This window comes from Centruroides vittatus, unplaced genomic scaffold, assembly GCF_030686945.1.
Source record: "Centruroides vittatus isolate TY-2023 unplaced genomic scaffold, ASM3068694v2 contig_1863, whole genome shotgun sequence".
NCBI classification, from domain to species: Eukaryota; Metazoa; Arthropoda; class Arachnida; order Scorpiones; family Buthidae; genus Centruroides; species Centruroides vittatus.
Genome location: NW_027121147.1, coordinates 902,887 through 921,680, shown reverse-complemented (window position 1 = coordinate 921,680; position 18,794 = coordinate 902,887). Strand labels below are relative to the sequence as shown.

General features: G+C 23.9%; 1 protein-coding gene and 1 long non-coding RNA gene across 7 annotated transcripts in view; one reads left to right on the top strand and one right to left on the bottom strand.

Moving 5' to 3' along the window:
• LOC136970008 (homeobox protein abdominal-B-like) overlaps positions 1–18,794 on the top strand; it is a 106,451-nt gene that overhangs the window by 34,466 nt on the left and 53,191 nt on the right. Inside the window, exon 1 of one of the 6 annotated variants that reach the window (XM_067264368.1) lies at positions 94–214. The exons of the other annotated variants lie outside the window; for them this stretch is intronic. The gene's annotated coding sequence lies outside the window, so the exon portion shown is untranslated. Of the gene's footprint in view, positions 1–93; positions 215–18,794 lie in introns of those variants that run through there. 6 annotated transcript variants of the gene reach the window in all.
• On the bottom strand, positions 103–8,568 carry LOC136970012 (uncharacterized). Its single transcript, XR_010879926.1, has 3 exons — positions 8,505–8,568; positions 5,563–5,660; positions 103–206 (listed from the first exon to the last, which is right to left on the bottom strand). It is a non-coding gene; the product is annotated as an uncharacterized lncRNA (long non-coding RNA).

The following is an 18,794-nucleotide window of genomic DNA, read 5'->3' as shown; positions in this document are numbered from 1 at the left end:
GATGTCGTTTCACCTGCACTTTTATTCTCGCCGAGTTGATCCTTCGATTGGTCAACAATCTGGACTTAGCACTCTTAGACCCAACTATGTCTGTCCAGGCGTCAGAAATGATAGCGAACGGTCTTGGTTGTAAACTCAGAGGTATGGTTCCAATTGGGCACGTGATCTGTAGATCATGGTCGGATAATCCCACTTTCCGTCATGGCCTGGAAAGGTAAGCGAATCGAATACAGCATTATTTATATATTGATAAGTTATGAATGCAATCAATAAACCGGTTAGGATAATTTTTAATTAACAGATAACTTTTAAATATAATTATTTCGATATATTAAAAAGTCGCTTAGTCAGTTTTACTCGCTTGGTTTATTATTACGCATAAGTAATGCTCTGGATAGAAGCTAAAATTGAAGTTCTGAAATAGAACTTCTACTGATTATCAGGCTACATTATGCGCTTTAACTAGCCTTTAGAAATCTGTGATAGTTTAAATATTATAGTATAGGCTTTTAGGCCAAATAACCTAGCATAAATTTAAAATTTTGAGAGATTTTAAGGTGATAGATCGCGCACAAATTAATGAGGTGCGTATTAAATTTAAATATAAAAGTATAGACTTAATTTTTATATGATTTCTATTTGTATTTATATAATTAATCGTGTTTTTACTATTCAATTATAATCTTTAGTAAAATGTAATGAAATACAAATGCAAAATCCATCACGTTTCGTTGTATTTTGAAAATTAATCTTATTCGATATAATTATTTAGTTTAAACGTTTTAATTCGAAAATTGTCAATTAATTTTAAATAATTACGAGTTTGAATATTTATATAATTAATTGAAGTATGACTCTGCCTAATACATTCTTACTTATTTATTAATTTTTAAACTGAAAAATTCAGTTTAGTCGGACATTGATACTGACAGAAATTAAAAGTATTTGATATTAAAATTTAGTAAATAAACTATTTAATATATGGTATTTTATTATTTAAGAATATTATCGATATAAAATTTAAAACATTGAATCTATAGTGCTATAAATCTACATACATTACATTTGAGACTAGAATAGCTTCTGAATTGTTTTGAATAACAATCTGAATAAATGAATATAATCTGTAAAATTTTCTAAAAAATGATTTTACTATATTTAAAGCATATATTTAATTATTATTATTTAACTTGAAAAACAAAATACTTTTATTATCTTCGAATAACAACTTCCATATAGAAAAGTTATCATTTGGCATCTAGGATAACTTCTGTGCCGTCATCCGATCATTATAAATCTCTACACAGCAATTTTAATACGATGTTGGGTTAATTTTTTTATAAAATTATAAACGAATTATTACAGTTAAATTTATTTTTAATTTATTTTAATAACGGAAAGCCAGGCCTATACAAAATAGAGGACAGTGTTACTACGTTTCTTTTTAATATGGTCTGTAACAATGAATTATTTCAGAAAGTTAAATAATTCTCTATACTTGAATGCTCTTAATAGTTTAATTTTAAATATATAAAATTAATTATGATTAAATATAAAGTAAATTTAAGAAGTTAATTGCTGTTTAGCCTCTTCTTATTGTTGCTGAGAGATGAGAAGAGATGAAAAGAAAATTTATTTAAATTAAGACAAAATTATATAATTCAAACAAGCCTGTTTAATTTGTAATATTTACAATTATATGCATGGAATTAATTTGTAATATATTGCAAATTAAGCTACACAAATGCAGCCTGTATAGCCTACATAAATTACAAATTATTGATAGTTTTTATTTTTCTTTATAATAAAAAAAGAATGAAAATATCAGAAAAATTAAAATTTTTTTTATCACACAAAAAATTATTCTTTAATTAAAAAAGAAATAAGTTAATGAATTTAAATTTAGAAATTTATTCTAGAATAATGCTTGATATCTAGAATAAGGCAGTTTCAGTAGATAAGAGCACAATACATTACAAGAAACTTAGATAATTTAGTTAAATATAATGTATTGTAAGGAAATGATCAAAGTACTAAGCTTAATCATCATCTCAGCAAAATTTAGGCCTATTATTATAAAAATAAATCATTCTGTTGGTCTTATACATTTGATAATTGATAAAGTATAAGTTTTTCATTAAGCAATTATTCTGACGATAATTGCTTAATGAAAAACTTAACTTTTAATCCATAAAAATTTAATTTTGTAGCTAGATTCAAAAACGTCAAAATTGTAGTTACATAATTAGCTTCTACCTTCAAGTTAAATTTTATAGTTATGGACTTCATAGGCCTAAGTTTTCCTCGTTTGATAACAACACGCCTGAAGAAGTTTTTAATATAAATTTAATTTCTGAAATATAAAGAAAAATTCTCAGATTGTAAATTCGATATTAAATATTTCGCATCGTTGATAGTGCATAACTGTAAATTGGCATAAAAAATTATTATTATTACTCTATTAGTTTGCTTATTTTTTCGTTTGAATAGTGAACCAATAATAAAAGAAATAATAATCAAATTTACTAATAAAAATGTTAATTACTGTATTATATAAAATAAATTTATTATTAAATTTACCATTTAAAATTCAAGTTAAACAATTTGAAATTTATCACAAAATTAAAGTTATAAAGCGTTTATTTTATTTAAAATTTCTTTGATAAATATGCTTTATTTAGCCTATTAGATAATGTCTTCTGTTTAATTCTATACTTCCGTAATTGTAGTGTAATTACATATAGCCCATATAGAAAGTTGTACAGTACAGTACACAGACTATCCCTACAAACTTACAGGCTAACAGAAGAGGCTTACTTCCTGCTCTTCTGTAAATCTGTACATATATATTCTAAGCTATGTAAATCTTAAGAACTTACAGAAGAGGCAGAAAGTAAGTCTCTTATGTATGTCTATAAGTCTATAGTCCTATAATTTTATAAAATAAGTTATTTTGAAGTAAACCTATAGGCCTATGTCGTAATTTAATCTTTTTTCTCTAATAAAATATATATTGCTTTATTTAAATAATTCAAGATATTTAACTTTTTACTGCTTTAAAATTAACGTAGTCGACGTGGATTCATTATTTTAAAGAAAATATTTCATGGTTGCTTTATTAATTAAGAATTTGGAAAAAGCAAATCTGTTTTATTCGTATGTTTATTTTATAAAAACAATTAAAACAATTAAAACAGCTAGAATTAGTTTTATATAATACAAAAAATATCATTGTATAAGTGATATGTGAATACGTTATCCGATTGTGTGATACATTTGCTATAGCATATCCTTTAGGAATTACAAACTCGAAATTAGTAGATTAATAGAACAGTGTGGCCTGGCCATACGTGCCGATTGAACGAAGGTATTAATATTTTATTTATTAAAACAAATAATAAGTACGTATACTTCGAGAGAAATAACTTAATTGAGCTCATGACCAAACGGCAAATTTCGAATAATATTGTATATAGCCTATGTCTACAAACATCAGTTAAAGACTGATAGGCTACGATACATACAGATAAGTTGAATTTTTTCAGAAATTTCATTATTAATTATTTCTTTTAATAATTATTTAAACGTAATGATAATTATATATCTTTCGCATAATGGTTTTCATATAGGCCTATGTTTTTGAACATTTTGTAAACACGAAATATGGTCATTTTACTAAGAAAGTATTAATATTTAGAAATTTATTCAATAAAAATCACTAATTATTACAAAATGAACAGAAAAAACACGCTTTTATTTAAAATATTATCTTATAAATATTAGGCTATAATTGATAATGAAACATATTTGCTTACATTTGCACTTATAAAGTAAAATCATCATTTTTTTAAATGATACTTTCACTTTCTTGCCTATTAAGTGCCACTGCAAACAAGTACATTGATTGAAATGTTGTTACAATTGAATTCATTCATTCTAGCATGGAAGATCATATTGTTCATTGAAATCCCATGTTTTATAATTAATCTCATAAATAACACTGCTAGTTTATCGCTTGGATTACTTTAATCATTTTAATCAGTACATTCAATGAGTGTACTGATTAAAAAGAGTGGTTAACAACGTGTTTCTTTTAATGAGAACGAACGGGAATCTGTGTCCTTACAATTTATTTATGATTGATACAGATGAAGCATTTGAATAAATATTTAAACGCAATTTGTTCACAATTTGGACCCTAAGGTGCAGAGTGAATATACAGTAATGGTGTCTAATCAACGTTCCTCGTGCCAACTTCTGCACGCGGCGAGATATTCGTGACAGTTTAAAAAAAAAAAAAAAAAAAAATGTCAAACATTCTAATAAATTTTGTTTAGTTATAGAAAAATAAAACAAGATTTTAATTTAGAAAAGCATTTGTGATAAAAGAAAACGAACGAGATGGAAATAAAACACTAACAGAACTATGAATGGAAACGTAACACTAAAACAATGGAAAAATTTACCTAATGATAACTCTATTACAACGAAGAAATTAGCTTTTTTTCAGTAATTTTCCTTTGTTGTATCTTTTGAAACAATTTTCAAATATAAATTGTATACTTTCTGGAAAATGCAACAATTTAACAGCAGGAAATTCTGACGATTGTGATGTTTTTAAAGTCACAAGTTATAAATCAAATATTCATCGTAAATAACAATATACTGTATATAATTTATACCTTTTATTCTCTTATTCATTATTCTTATTATGTAGTGTCATAATAAGATGTGTTTTTAATTAATTTTAGATATGTTACTTAAATATCTATAAAAGAAATGACAAAATAATAATTAATAATCATTAAAAAGTTTTAAAAAATAATAATAATAAATAGGGATGAAACACTGGCATTTCGCAGATTGAACTATGTTTATTTGTAGGAATTTGGCACATTTCGCTGATATAGAAAATATTTCAGGCATCCCGGATATAGAGAACATGTTTTCGTGTTTTCTTTTTGTACAATAGTTTATACAAATGTAGTTTTCTAAAGAAAATTATATTCATAGAAGCTATTGTAATACAAAAAATGAATAAAACATAACTCGTCATGTTGTTGTTTTTCGTTTGATTAAAGTTAGTACTTGGTAAATTGCGTGTTGAACATAGGTCTATATGCCATCATTATTCGGCAGAATATTATAAAGTTATTTGAAGTATTACACCAGAAATATATTTTCTTTTAATTCTATTTTTCTAGATCTATATAATTTAATATGAAAAAATATTTATTTCTACATTTATAAACAAAACAATTAAAATTAAACAATACACCGATTATTTTACCGCATAATTAGATTAATTTACTTCTTTATTTTAAAGAATATAACAGTAAAACTTCTAAAAAAAGAATTAAAATATAACATTTCACTAAAATTTATTCTTCAATTAATATGGAATATATAATATATAATACACACATATATATATATATATATATATACGTATAAATTAAATAAAAAGAATTTCAATTTAGTTTTGTTAATTTATTACTTTATAGAATGTAATTTTAAAATATAATTATTTACATTAATTTTTGAGTAGAATACAATTTTTACCGGTGAACGATACGAAATGATTAAAATTTTCTCATCAGCAGAATTACGTTTCATTGGATTTCTTTTAAATATTCGTTCTATTTTCTTCACAAATCAGTCTGCAATTAAAAAGAAATTTCAATGTTATTTTCTTCCCTTCATTTACATTAGTTGGGTTAAAATATACAGAATTACTATTATGTAAATTGTATATTTTTACGTATTTTAACAGAAACTTTTATTTAATTTTGAAACTTTTTAATATTCTGAGAGTGAATTAGGTTACTAGCCTAACTGATTCTTAGAATCGCTTCGATTAAATATGTATTATAGGCCTATATTTCGTTACGTTTTCATGCAATGAAACGTAGGCCCTATAAGTTTTTGGTGCTAATTTGAAAGTTCGGGAAGTGTAGGGCTTAAAAAAACAAAAGTAACTATATATTTATACTATATTAATAATAAACTTGCATAAAATACATAAATGTTAAATTACTATACAGTAATTTAACATTTATGTAAAACGTAAAGCCGTCTAAACATAGAAATAATTCGGTACCGCGCAATTCCGGTTAACATAGATTTTATTGTATAAACTGTAATAATAAAATCTTATGCGGCTGAAACTGCTACCACTTTATACTTTTCTGAGAGTTAAAACACTTGGGTTCAGTCAAAAATTAGACATTTTTTAATGATCATTATCTGGTATATTGGAAAAGTAAGTCTACTGTCTGTATTTATTATGGAGAGAAATGATTGTTTATATTTTTATCCATAATTAAATTCATATTTACTGATTTCGTTTGAAAATATCATTTAATTTGTGTCTATCATACGGACTTTAGATCTGTTTGTTGAGATAGCACCTGTTAATTTGGCGTCATTTTCTTGCTTCTTATATTATGCAAGAAGTGACAAATTGAGCAAATTAACGCAAGTTGTACATCATCCAATAAATTGAATACTTATTAAAGACATGTACAGATATTTTAAATTAAATAAATCTTGAATTATCGTAATGTGAACTTACGAATATACGTCGTAACTAAATTGTTCGCGGCCTGGAAATAATATCGCATGAATGGGAAAATATGTAAGTCCAATCAAGAATTTGCACGTTTTTAATTATATTTATATTAAATTAAATTAAAATAGCTATTATTATACATTCATCTTAAAATTATATATGTAAAAAATAAAAAAGTGCCGTATTTTTATAGAATTTTTTTCCATTGTGTTTAAGAATTTTGTTCGGGATTTATTATAAATTACAAAAGTTAATATTTTTGTCTATAACTTAAATCTTATGGATCAAACATTTTTCATTTATTCAACGACGTTTTTAGTACTGAAATTTTCAGCGTGTTCCTACTGAGTCGGAAGGTCTTAGATTAATCCAACGGTTCTCAACTAGTGTACTGTGTGGCACACTGATATGCCCCAGAACTTATCGTAGGTGTGCCACAAAATTTCAAAAAATAATTTTAAACGGTTTATTACCTATCAAAAAACTTAAAATTGATTAAGCGAATGGTTCTCAATCTTTTTTGATCTTGTGGTCCTAGCCACTAGCTCAAAAAATTGAGAGCAATTGACTGGTTTTTGATTAACTTTAGATTAAAAATGCTTCAAATTAAATAATAATTTATTTTAAACTGTGTTTTTGAAAGATTTATGAGAGTTAATGTTACGATTCAGTTTTGTAAACTATATTTTTCGAGTTATTTCTACATATCTTTGTAGCTAATAATTTCTAAGGAGTAAATGTTTATCGATAAATTAATATAGGCCCACTGTAAATGACTACAGGAAATATAGATAATATTCCAAGAAACAAACAATTCAGTTAGATAAAGATTTCATACAATATATTTTGAAGTAACTCGTCGAACAATATTGATATTAATGCTTTCTAACAAGTTATTACGAAGATAAAGAGATCGATAACTCTCGTAAATTTGTTATATCTTTAAAATGTTTGTTTTATTATAACTCTTAACATGCTATATACGAAGTTGAAGAAATGAATATGTATTTTCTTCTCTATCAAGATCAATATATACAATATTGAAAGGAATGCAATATAAATAACACTATCTGAAACCTTACCTTCAAATTTTCATATTCTAGATGCCTATTATATATTAACCTTGGCCTGTAATATAATATATATATAAATTCTATATTTCTTTCTTTTTAAAATCATATCTGATATGCTATTATTTATCCTGAATAAGTTGAAAAACATTTCTAATAATATATAATGTGTAATATCTAGATGTATGGATCTATATGAAATCATGTCTTAATTAATAAACTCTACATTTAATTAAATTATTAATATTTTTACATTAAATTGAAAAATTTGCACAAAATTGAAACTATTTGAAGAATTCTTTTATCCAGTTCATTTGATATAATGTTTAAGTAATTAAATACACCTAAATTAATAATTTAGCCAAGTAACTCTGATCTAGACTAATTGATGTATTCTTCTAATGTGTTACTAGATGCAAAATAACATAAGGTAGGATTGATAAAAATCTCAAAAAAACGGCTTAAATTATATAAGTTAATTGTAAGAATTACGAATAATTTCAGACTTTGTGTAATAGTACGATGACCGCGTATTAAGAAATTCTAAAGCCGTGAGGGCGAGAATTTCTAATTGATTCGAATTTATATTGGCTAACCAAATCGAGAAAGCTCAATTTGCTATGGAAATAATTGGCCTTACGTGAAATGTCAAATTTAATTCAGATTGTTACAAAATTAAAAAATATATATAATTGTATTTCAAATTAAAGAACTCGTAGGAGCTTGATTTATCTATCTGTGCAATAAGTTTAAAACTGTTACTTTTAAATTTTATATTTTATTATAATATTATATTGTAATCGAAATGGATTCAGAAATAAAGAAAAAACTGATCGAAATTGACTATAGTAATTACTTATTACCTTCAACTTGTCTGTGAAGTACAGTACAGTAAAATTCAAATGGAGTTATTAGTCCTTAGTCTTCTAAGTATGGAAGAAAAATACTTTAATCTTTACAAAAAATGTAGGTTTATATTGAATAATATAAAGTAATAATTTATTATTTATTATTATTATTATTATCTTAAATCATTTCAAGGACAGTTTAAAAGTTTACTTCAAAACATATGAAAAAAAAAGCTACAAAGATGAATTGATCATTTCTTTCTGACCAATTAATTAAATTTCTGTATATTGTTTTATAAGATCAAGTTAAAATTAAATACGTTATCAATATAATCTTTAAACTTTTTGGCTCCTCAGTAATTCCAGTCTGTTTTATTTTGAATTAATCTATATGTAATCAATTTTTTTTTTTTTTAAATTGAATTTTCCTCATCAGATGAATCCTACTTTGGAACAAATTAAATCGGAAGCTATTCTAAGACTAAGAAAACTTCGAAATAGTAGAGAGATTTTTTAAAAAAACCATTTATTTTTATATTAAGTAGTTAAATTCGAAGAGGATCTTTTGGTTTTTCTTAATCATTAAAATATATATTTAGTTTTCATTTTCTTTTCGCCTCATGGGGCTGGTGATGAGGGATGATTCATCAGGGATACCTCACGAAAAATTTCTGGATTTTTTTTGACTGCCAGATTCGAACTTGGGGACCTCGGAGTGGAAAGCTGATCCTTTAACAACCTCGATTATCCGGCTTCCTACTTTTAAATTTAACCTGTCTTTCGACACATTCTTGCGATATAGAAGTAGAACTAATAGCGGGGATTCTAATGCAATCTTTCAAAGAGTATTAAAATCTTAAATTACTTTTAAAAAGTAAGATTTACGGTATTATATAATAAAAAATATATGATTTTACATACTACAATACACCATCATTCGTTGAAACTAATACCTGAGAAATTCTATGCCTCTCTAATGAGAAATCATATACAAAATCGTATTGTATTAGTATAATTAAATAATGAATATCAGCTATTCAGCTTTTATTTATGCCTGTTTTTTTATTCTTAAAATATAACTATAAACTTTATTTATTTATTTAAAAAAATTGTATTTTTATAAACTCGATGATATTCAAAATCTTTATCTACTTAACTTCTAAATTATAGGCTACAAGTTACTTTATTATGTTATTTATTTTATATATTAGGCATAATTCTTATTTTAAATTAATTAATACACTTTACATTCAATCTATAAATGAATCAGAATAAATTTTATTTTTGTTAGTTAACAATGTAGGCTATTTAATTTTTTAATAATATTTATTGATAATTAATAAGTATTATTTAGAATATAATTAACATATTTATGCACCATTATTTTTATTTATATACATTATTTGAATAATAATAAATTAAAAAAATACAAATAAAAATTGAATTGATTAAACTTGTTTTTACTTAAATTAAAAACAAGTTGTTTTTTTTTTTTTTTTTTTTTTTGTTAAAATGTAATGATAATGATGATTATTTTCTATTTTTACAGAATAAATAGAAATTTTTTGAATAAATTAATTTTAAAAACCTAAGTCAAGTAACACAGATTTTGAAATCGTTAATTTATAGGTCAGACATTATTTTTTAAGACTTGCGATAATAGCTTTAGTGCAGCTAATAGGCCTACAAGAATTAAAGATAATATCAGACAATTTAAGAATATTTAATTAAAAATAATTAATAATTCATTAAGGTTTTCATTGAAAAACTTTTATGTCATACTAAAGCAAAAGCGATAATGGTTATAAAGATGCAGTTCTCTAAGCAAATATTAGGCTAAATTTATATGTTAATTTGGTAATAAGGTACTAAATTATTAAAATATTGATTTTAAATGTAATAAATTAATAATATATAGCATTTAATTACTAATACAAAAGTTAATAGGGCCTATATATATTTTATAAAGATCTTAATTATTGTTTTGTGAAATTCTAAACTTCTTTTCTATCGTTATTTATTGAACTATAAAATTTATTTTTATTTAATTTTAAATAAAAGAAGCAGAGTTCTTTTAATATTTTCTTGTTATAAATAATAATTTTTAATCTGAAGAGATATTTTTTTAAAATAAGTTAATAAATAACTTTTAGAAATATAAGAATATATTAATAAAAACTTATAAATTATAAATTTAAAATTTTTATTATTATTAACAATGATTTTTTCGTTTCTTAACATATGCTAGCGAACAATATTCAAAATTAATATACAGAATTTTAACTAAATGCCCACTCAGAGAATAAAATCAAACAAGGAGAAAAAATAAATAAATACAAGAAGAAAAAACAAGAACTTTAACCTCGCGTGAGATCTGAACCCACGTCCTTCAATAAGATTCGAATGACCTAATCAATAAATTATCGAGAAACTTGTTTTTATTGGGACTATGATCGGTATTCTGACATTTTAAAAAACATCGAAAATTAAGTTAGAATTTTTTTTATATTTTATACATGATAATTATAGAAGAAACAATTTAAATAATAATAAAATTAAGATAAATTACATTTTTTCATATTAGAAAGTAATCTGGTAAATTTTAATTGAATTAACAAGTATTCTAAGGAATCTAAGCTTATCGGCCTAGATTTATGATATTAATAAGCTAAAGTATAAATAAATAGGGTGTATTTTATGTCATCTTTTAGTGAGTGGACAGAGCTCACGAAACTGGCCTAATAAAAAAATTTGGTCTGGGTCTTTTCTCCAAAATACACCCACTACAAAATTATAAAACTTCAACACCTGTCGGAGAAGGAAAAAGAATTTGTATCAATATAATTGGCTAAAAAAGTTTTTAAATAAGTAAACTAAATCTTTATTATGTTTTTACAAGTAATGGTTCCTATGAGCAAGAGATTAACTCTCCCCAAAAAGAACCAATTATTTCGATCATTGCGGCTTAACGAGATTTCAATCACTGGTTTTACAATTTAGCCATATTTTCTTAGATCGTCTTATTATTGCTTATTTCTTCAGCTTTAAAGTGTAGCTCGGATCAAGGTTTCTTTTCTCACATTCGCTTAGTTAAACTGATCGATCCGGTTTTAAATTAGGCCGTTCGTACCGGATTAAACTGAAGCTAGCTATACAACCTACAATTGGCTTCGCGTAACTTAGCGTAACAAAAACCTTTCTCAGTTCCAACCAATCAAGTTTTTTTAATGAGTATCTCGCAGGGCGTAAGACTCAAAATCTTCTCGTAAGAAAAAATTGTTTATGAGATTTGCCCACTCATCATATAACATACATTAAAATCTATTTATAAAACGCATTCTTTTTCAAACTATAAAATAGGGAAACTTTTTTAAATCGATTTTTATTTAATAAATTATTATTTAAGTAAAATAATTAAGTTTTTAAATTAAATTTGAAAGTATTATAGGCTCTAAACTCCTAACATAAATATTAAACAAGTACACTGATTCAATTGGAATCATTTTACAGACTATACAGTAAATAACCGCCCCAGAATTTCATGTAATTTGATAACAAAGATTAACATATGTTTAAATTTATTCGCATCGGATGAATAGGACTCATATAAAATTAATTATCATTATTATTTTATTTTGTAACCATTCCAATTAAATTTTTTATTAGTTAAGAATGGAATCAATATATTTCTTCGTAATAAATACAATTAATTTTTTTACATATATTTTTTATACATAAATTCATCATAATATATAATAAAATTTATTAATTTAATTGGCACCTTAGAATTATTTTATGAAGAATGATCACACAGACGTAACAAAGATGTTTTTATACATACCCAGTGTATGTAATTAATTGTAACGTTTATATATAACATTTAATTAAGATTACAAATTTAATTTCATTTGTAACATTAATCAGTAAAAACCTTATATGTGAATTAATTTATAATATTCCTCATTTTCTTACTTCATTTCTCAATTTATTTTTTTAAAATGTAGTATAACTTTTGACTATGAAGTGTGCAAGCATTTTCATTAGTCTATAATTATAATTACCTTGATAGATACAAGATTATATGCCTAAATTTTAAGCTCATTATTGAAATAATAATAATAATAATAATAATAAACTTATAAGCATATGAACCGAATGTAGGAAGCCAAAATTTAATTTCAAGTAATTACTCGTAAAAGTTCCTTGTATAATATTTAAAAAAAATATACACCTATTGAATCTGGATACTTGTAAAGGGTCATAAAATTTTTAATTTGATAAAATAAATTAACGCTTGACATTAATAGATCCATGTAATGAAATTCTTGAATAATCAAAAGCTAGAAAATACATTTTAAAAACTAACGGAAAACATTTTATTAATTATAATTAAAATACTGTAAATGGTATAATTGAAAAATTAATTTTTTTCCGATTAACATGTTATTTGTTTTATCAAATTATTATTATTAATATTTTTTAAATATATGATTATGGAACAACCATTAGAGACTTGTAATTTAGGTTATTATAATGCTTAAACTATACAAAAATTTCAATTATTTTATTTAAAATAACAAATATATTCTTATTAACTTTTCAGAAATATCTGAAAAATCATTCGTATTTTGAACTTGAAATTATATTTAATTTATATCTGAATTTTTAACATTTTAACTATAAATTTAAAATTAATGTTACAATTTATATAAGCATGTTTTAATCGTAGTGTAATATAATTTCCATTTTAGCACATTTATAATAAATTTTGATCGTTATTATAATAATTAATTAATTAATTAACATTACTTTTATAATTTCTATATAAATTATTATATTTAAATTTAGTAAAATAAACCATATATTAGAAAAGAAATAATTAATAAGGGAACATTTGCCACTGCTAGCAACAAACATCGTATTCGTAGAAGACATTCATAAGGAAGGTTTACCTTATAATCTTATACCTTTATAAACCTTATATACTTTTATGATATACAAAAACCTTAGACACGAGGTGATACTGCTAAATATGGTCCTCATTCTGAAGGTATGTTCAGCTGCCGATTGTATTTGATCTATGATTCTTATCACATGCAGTGTCACACTATTCAAGGCTATCAAATCTGAAACCATATCCTCGATAAATCGAACTATTTAAGTATCCCACGACAAAAATACTTATCCAAAGCGCCAAAAGTTCCATAGTGGTGAGTTATGGCACTATTTTTTCTGCACGTCCTGAAATGTCAGATTCGATTGCATTGGACTGCTAAATACCTCTTTAGACAACGTTGAATAGGGATACTTTAATTGCGATCAACTAATACGTATATGGTCATATTATATAATGCTAATTAGTAATTAAATTCATATAAACAAGCGAGAAAATTTTAAATAATGTAAAGCAGATTTGAATAATTAAATATTTAAAACTTAATAAATGCGTAATTTAATTCATTTAATAAGAAAACAGTTTTTAAATAAACAGGAAAATTTACATTTAATGTGAATATATTAACGAATAAAGTATTAAATAATATAAATTTAATTCTGATTTAAAATGTATTTATATGTGTTGTTAACAACGTTAATCAAGTTTTTATTTTTTTTTTCTTCGTTAATTTTGATTCGTTAGCCAGTTTTTTAGTTATTTGAATGCATTATATCCTAATGATTATATTACAATATTTTTACGTAAATAGTTTATTTTATTAAATGTAATCCGGGATTTTTTGTATGGAAAACTTTTTAGAAAAACTTATAATCGAAATAAAAGAAAATAAGTTTATTCAATTTATTTTGAATTATTAATATTAAAATAATTTTGAAATAAATGTGTGTTAATTAATCATTAGAGAAATTCTATGAATTAATTTGTATGAAAATTCGGAAAATTTCCACCAGATGGCAATCCAGAACTATGTAATTAAGTGTTTATGATGGACATATTTTTAAAATATAAAAAATCCTATATTTTAAAATAATTGTTTGAAAATTTTTCTATTATTTAAGTATTTACGAATAAAATTAATAAGTCTAATAGCCTATGTATGCCTATGAGAAATTCTACAGAAATATATATATATTAATAGAGAGAAATTTATTTTAAAGAAACGTTTAATTTTGTCAAATTGATAATTAATAATTATAAATTAAATATATATTTAATAAAAATAATTCTTAGGAACAAACTTGATTATTTAACACCAGAAATGTTTAAACGAACATCACTGAAAAGTGATATTTATATTATTATGAAATTTTCCGAAAATATGTAAAAGAATATAAAGAAAAATAGTTCTAAAATTGATAAAATAAGAGTCTGGCTATATTTGCTTAGCCTATATATAATTTCTTCTATATACAGTATACAGTACGTTCTCTTCTTAATTTAAATATATTCTACATCATTCTAGTCTATGAATTGAGTTCTTGTAAGTTGAGGATGATGTGGCTAAGAAAGGCTCTTCTTAAGTTACATTAGGTTACGTCTAACGAACCAAAGAAGGCGTTAAAATAACGTAACGTAATGCAACTTAAGAACCTATCTGAACACAGTTTAAAGAAGTGTTTAACTAAAGAACTGAAATTTGTTATTCTGCATGAAATGTGGTTCGAAATTACCTTTGATTCAATTGGTTATACATTATAAATATCAGATTAGAGTTACGTATTCATGTTATTTTAATAAAAGTAGTGTCTACATAACTAAGTAACTATTCTTATTATCTATTTACTTATTAATTGACGCCAAGTTTATTGAAATTTCACGAATTTTTCATATATAAATTTTAATTTTTATGTTATTAGATATAATTGTTATTAAATTAGTCTGATAAAAACAATTTAATCATACATGAAATGCTTTTATTTATTATGAAACTAGTTTATTACAGATATTATTATACAAAAATGAAGAAACGATTAAAATATTTTATAACATTCAATCAAATTTTTATTATATATTTTTTTTAAATGTAATAATATTTACATTAATGTTTTAAATATATATTTACAATAAAATAACACGTAAGATTTTATACAATGTATATAGGTTTATAAAATAAAATGACTATAATTTTACATCATTAAACAAAATAATAAACTACACGCAAAGTTTTTGTTTAAGAGATTTAAATATGTAAATATATTACGTATTCAAAACACAATCACTTCGTTAAAAAATAAATTAAAAGGTATTATATATTTTATGTATTGTACATTTTAATTGTAAACTTACATTTATTAATGTTAAAAATAATAATAATTATTATCATTATTATTGTTTTATTGACACTATCGGCGCTATAAATATTGATTTTATTTTCAGATTAGTTATAAAAATATAAAGTTAAAAAATAATTATATTAATTATAAAATATTCTGTAATACTGTACTTATTTTTATTAATATTATATGTAAATATTTCAACTCTCTGACTTAGTTTTTTAAACATGATATTAGAAAATTTTGTCATAAAAGAGTTTGTATAAATTAAAATGCAATCGAACCTCCCGAAAACGACCGCATCTAAACAGCGACCATTTTTTTAGGAACCTTTATTAACCTATAAATAAATAATTTTAATTTATTGGATAGAGAAAAGGGTTGAGAAGCATCTAACGTTGGCTTTTCTGCATAACTTAAGTAGTATGCTGGGAAACCAACATTTTACATCATCATCTAAGCTGATAAGATTACTTTTATTCCACCGATTATAAACTTACATAAGAACTTACTTTTATTAAGATTTATTTTTCTGTCCTAGGACATAAATATTTTTAATTTTAATCATCATTCTTTAAAGTTTTAAGAATTATTCGAATGAGATAGCGAGAAACGTTTATTTAAAGAACGTCATTAGAATATAATTAAAAAGAAATGTGATAATACGTTTTGCTGTATAATATTTGCAGTAAATTCCTTACTGTTATCTTTACAGATTTTATAAAATTTGAAATTGTATTTCTGCTTTAAAAAAAAAAAAAAGATTTTATTAAAAATTTTTTTACAATATTTTACATAATTTATACGTTTAATATGAAAATTATATTATCCTTACGATAATAACTACAGATCTATTTATATTTGCATAACTTATATAAACTTTCAGAACTGCTTAAAGACAAACACGTCAGGCAATACATAGGCCTATAAACATTAAATTACAACTAGTAAAACATAAGTAAGAACAACAGAAAGACGATATAAAATCCCAGTTTTTTTCGCATTTACTATCCTTTATCTGCTATTTTCTATTGTATAAATTCATTTTTCATTTAAATATAAATGACAACGAGTCATGCATTTAACGTTAATAATGATTAAAATTTTAATCACGTTTAGGATCCGATAATAAATCACGTAGTCAGTTTTATTATTATTAAGGAATTATTTATCATAACAAATTATGCAGATTATTTTCTGGAAATTATAGGCAATAAAATTGTTTTTAATAATCAGCTAAATATATTGTTTTTTACGTAATTTAATTTTATAAGAAAAAATTGTTCTACGGAATTTGCATTCGTGATAAGTTGATGGCACTATTATTTAAAATGAAAGGAGCTAAATGGTTGTAGAATAAATTACGAAAGTATAAATATTTTTTAATAATTGTTAAAATTATTGTTTCTGGCAAGTGGGCACCAGTTATTGTTTCAATTTTTTTTATTTTTCTTAAGTTAAACGGCGGTTATATATATTAAATGTGGGAGTGGCTTATTTTACCCATTGTCATCTTTTATAAAAGTTAAAAATAAATAAATAAAGTAAAATCTGCTGATTATAAAATATATTTCATCTATAAACGATAAATATTTCTCGGTTAAGTCGATTTTTTACATATTTTAAAAATAATTAAACCTCGATATAGCGGTCCTTTTAAATAGCCAAACCTTCGTAAAGCGCTAATGAATACTTGTAAACGGATTTTTTTTTTTTAAAGATTAAGTAGAAAACTCTTTAGTATCATTACTGAATGTGTAATTCTTCATTGCAAACGACATTGTTATCACTTTATCGTGTCACTTTTAAACTCTCAAATTTAAACTTAATGTATAGACCCAGGACCGAGAAAATTTAGGGGTCTGTAGCGATTCCTCATTTGTTAAAAAGAAAACAGCAAAAGAGGCCCCTCCTTTAAACAAAGATTGGAAGAATTGTATATAGTAACGGAGCCCTGTGTAGATCCATTATATATATAATTCTTATTGTTTGAGCTACTTCAGTTTAGCGCCGCACTCGATTTAGTGCCAAATTTAGAGGCCAACAAATGGCTCTAGATGTTGAGATATTGAAATTCAGAAAAATAATTAGAATTTGAATAGAAATTTATTAAATTAAGAAAAATAAATAATGTGAAATTATATATAATGTTCTTTATTTTACGACTTTTACAAACGTTACCATTAGAATAGAAAATCAGGAAATGACAATCTTGAATATTAAACAATATTAAGTCAGCTTAACAATGATATTTAAAAGACTAAAATATTTTATAATATATATCTTGTACAGGGAATGACTTTGTATATTATTGTGGATTTTGCAATAAATATTATTTTAATTCAGCATTGTTAAAGACTGGATTATGTAACTCATATGTTTACAGTATAATTTACCCCAAATACCATTCCATATTTTAAAAATGCATCATTACAAATGATTCGTAGTAGGTTAAATATTTTCTAAATGGTAAATTATATTATACTGAGTACTTTCATTAATTCAGATTTACCGTATTCCACATTTTTGTTAATATTTTATGCATATTCCGGGAAAATTTTGCTGCCATGCTCATCCACTACAATTTCATATTTATAACGTAAAACAATTGGAAAATAGTGAAAATGTATTTTTCTTATTCAAATAAAAACTCAATTTTTGAAAAATATAAGTTGATAAAGAAATAGAAGTCTTGAAAATTTAAATAAAATTCAATCATATAAATAAAAAATTGTTTCTCTTGCAAACTCTTATAAACTACCTATTCATAGGGTTGGAATTAGACTTGTTGTGGCCCTAAGCTATAACATAATAAGCCCTTTCCCTCACCAAATAATTATACATGTAAAAAATGCGAGGTTCTAAGCTATAGACTCATAATGCGAAGCCCTAAGCTGCAGTTCATTTAGCTTATGTGCAAATTCTTCCCTTCCTATTCAATCTGATTCTTGTCATCTCATCTATGCCTTTCATTCCCTATATATCTATCAATATCCATGCAAGTATGCATATTCATCTAACAATTATCTTCAGCTTGTTAAAATACACGCAAAGTTTGATGATTAAGGAAGTATT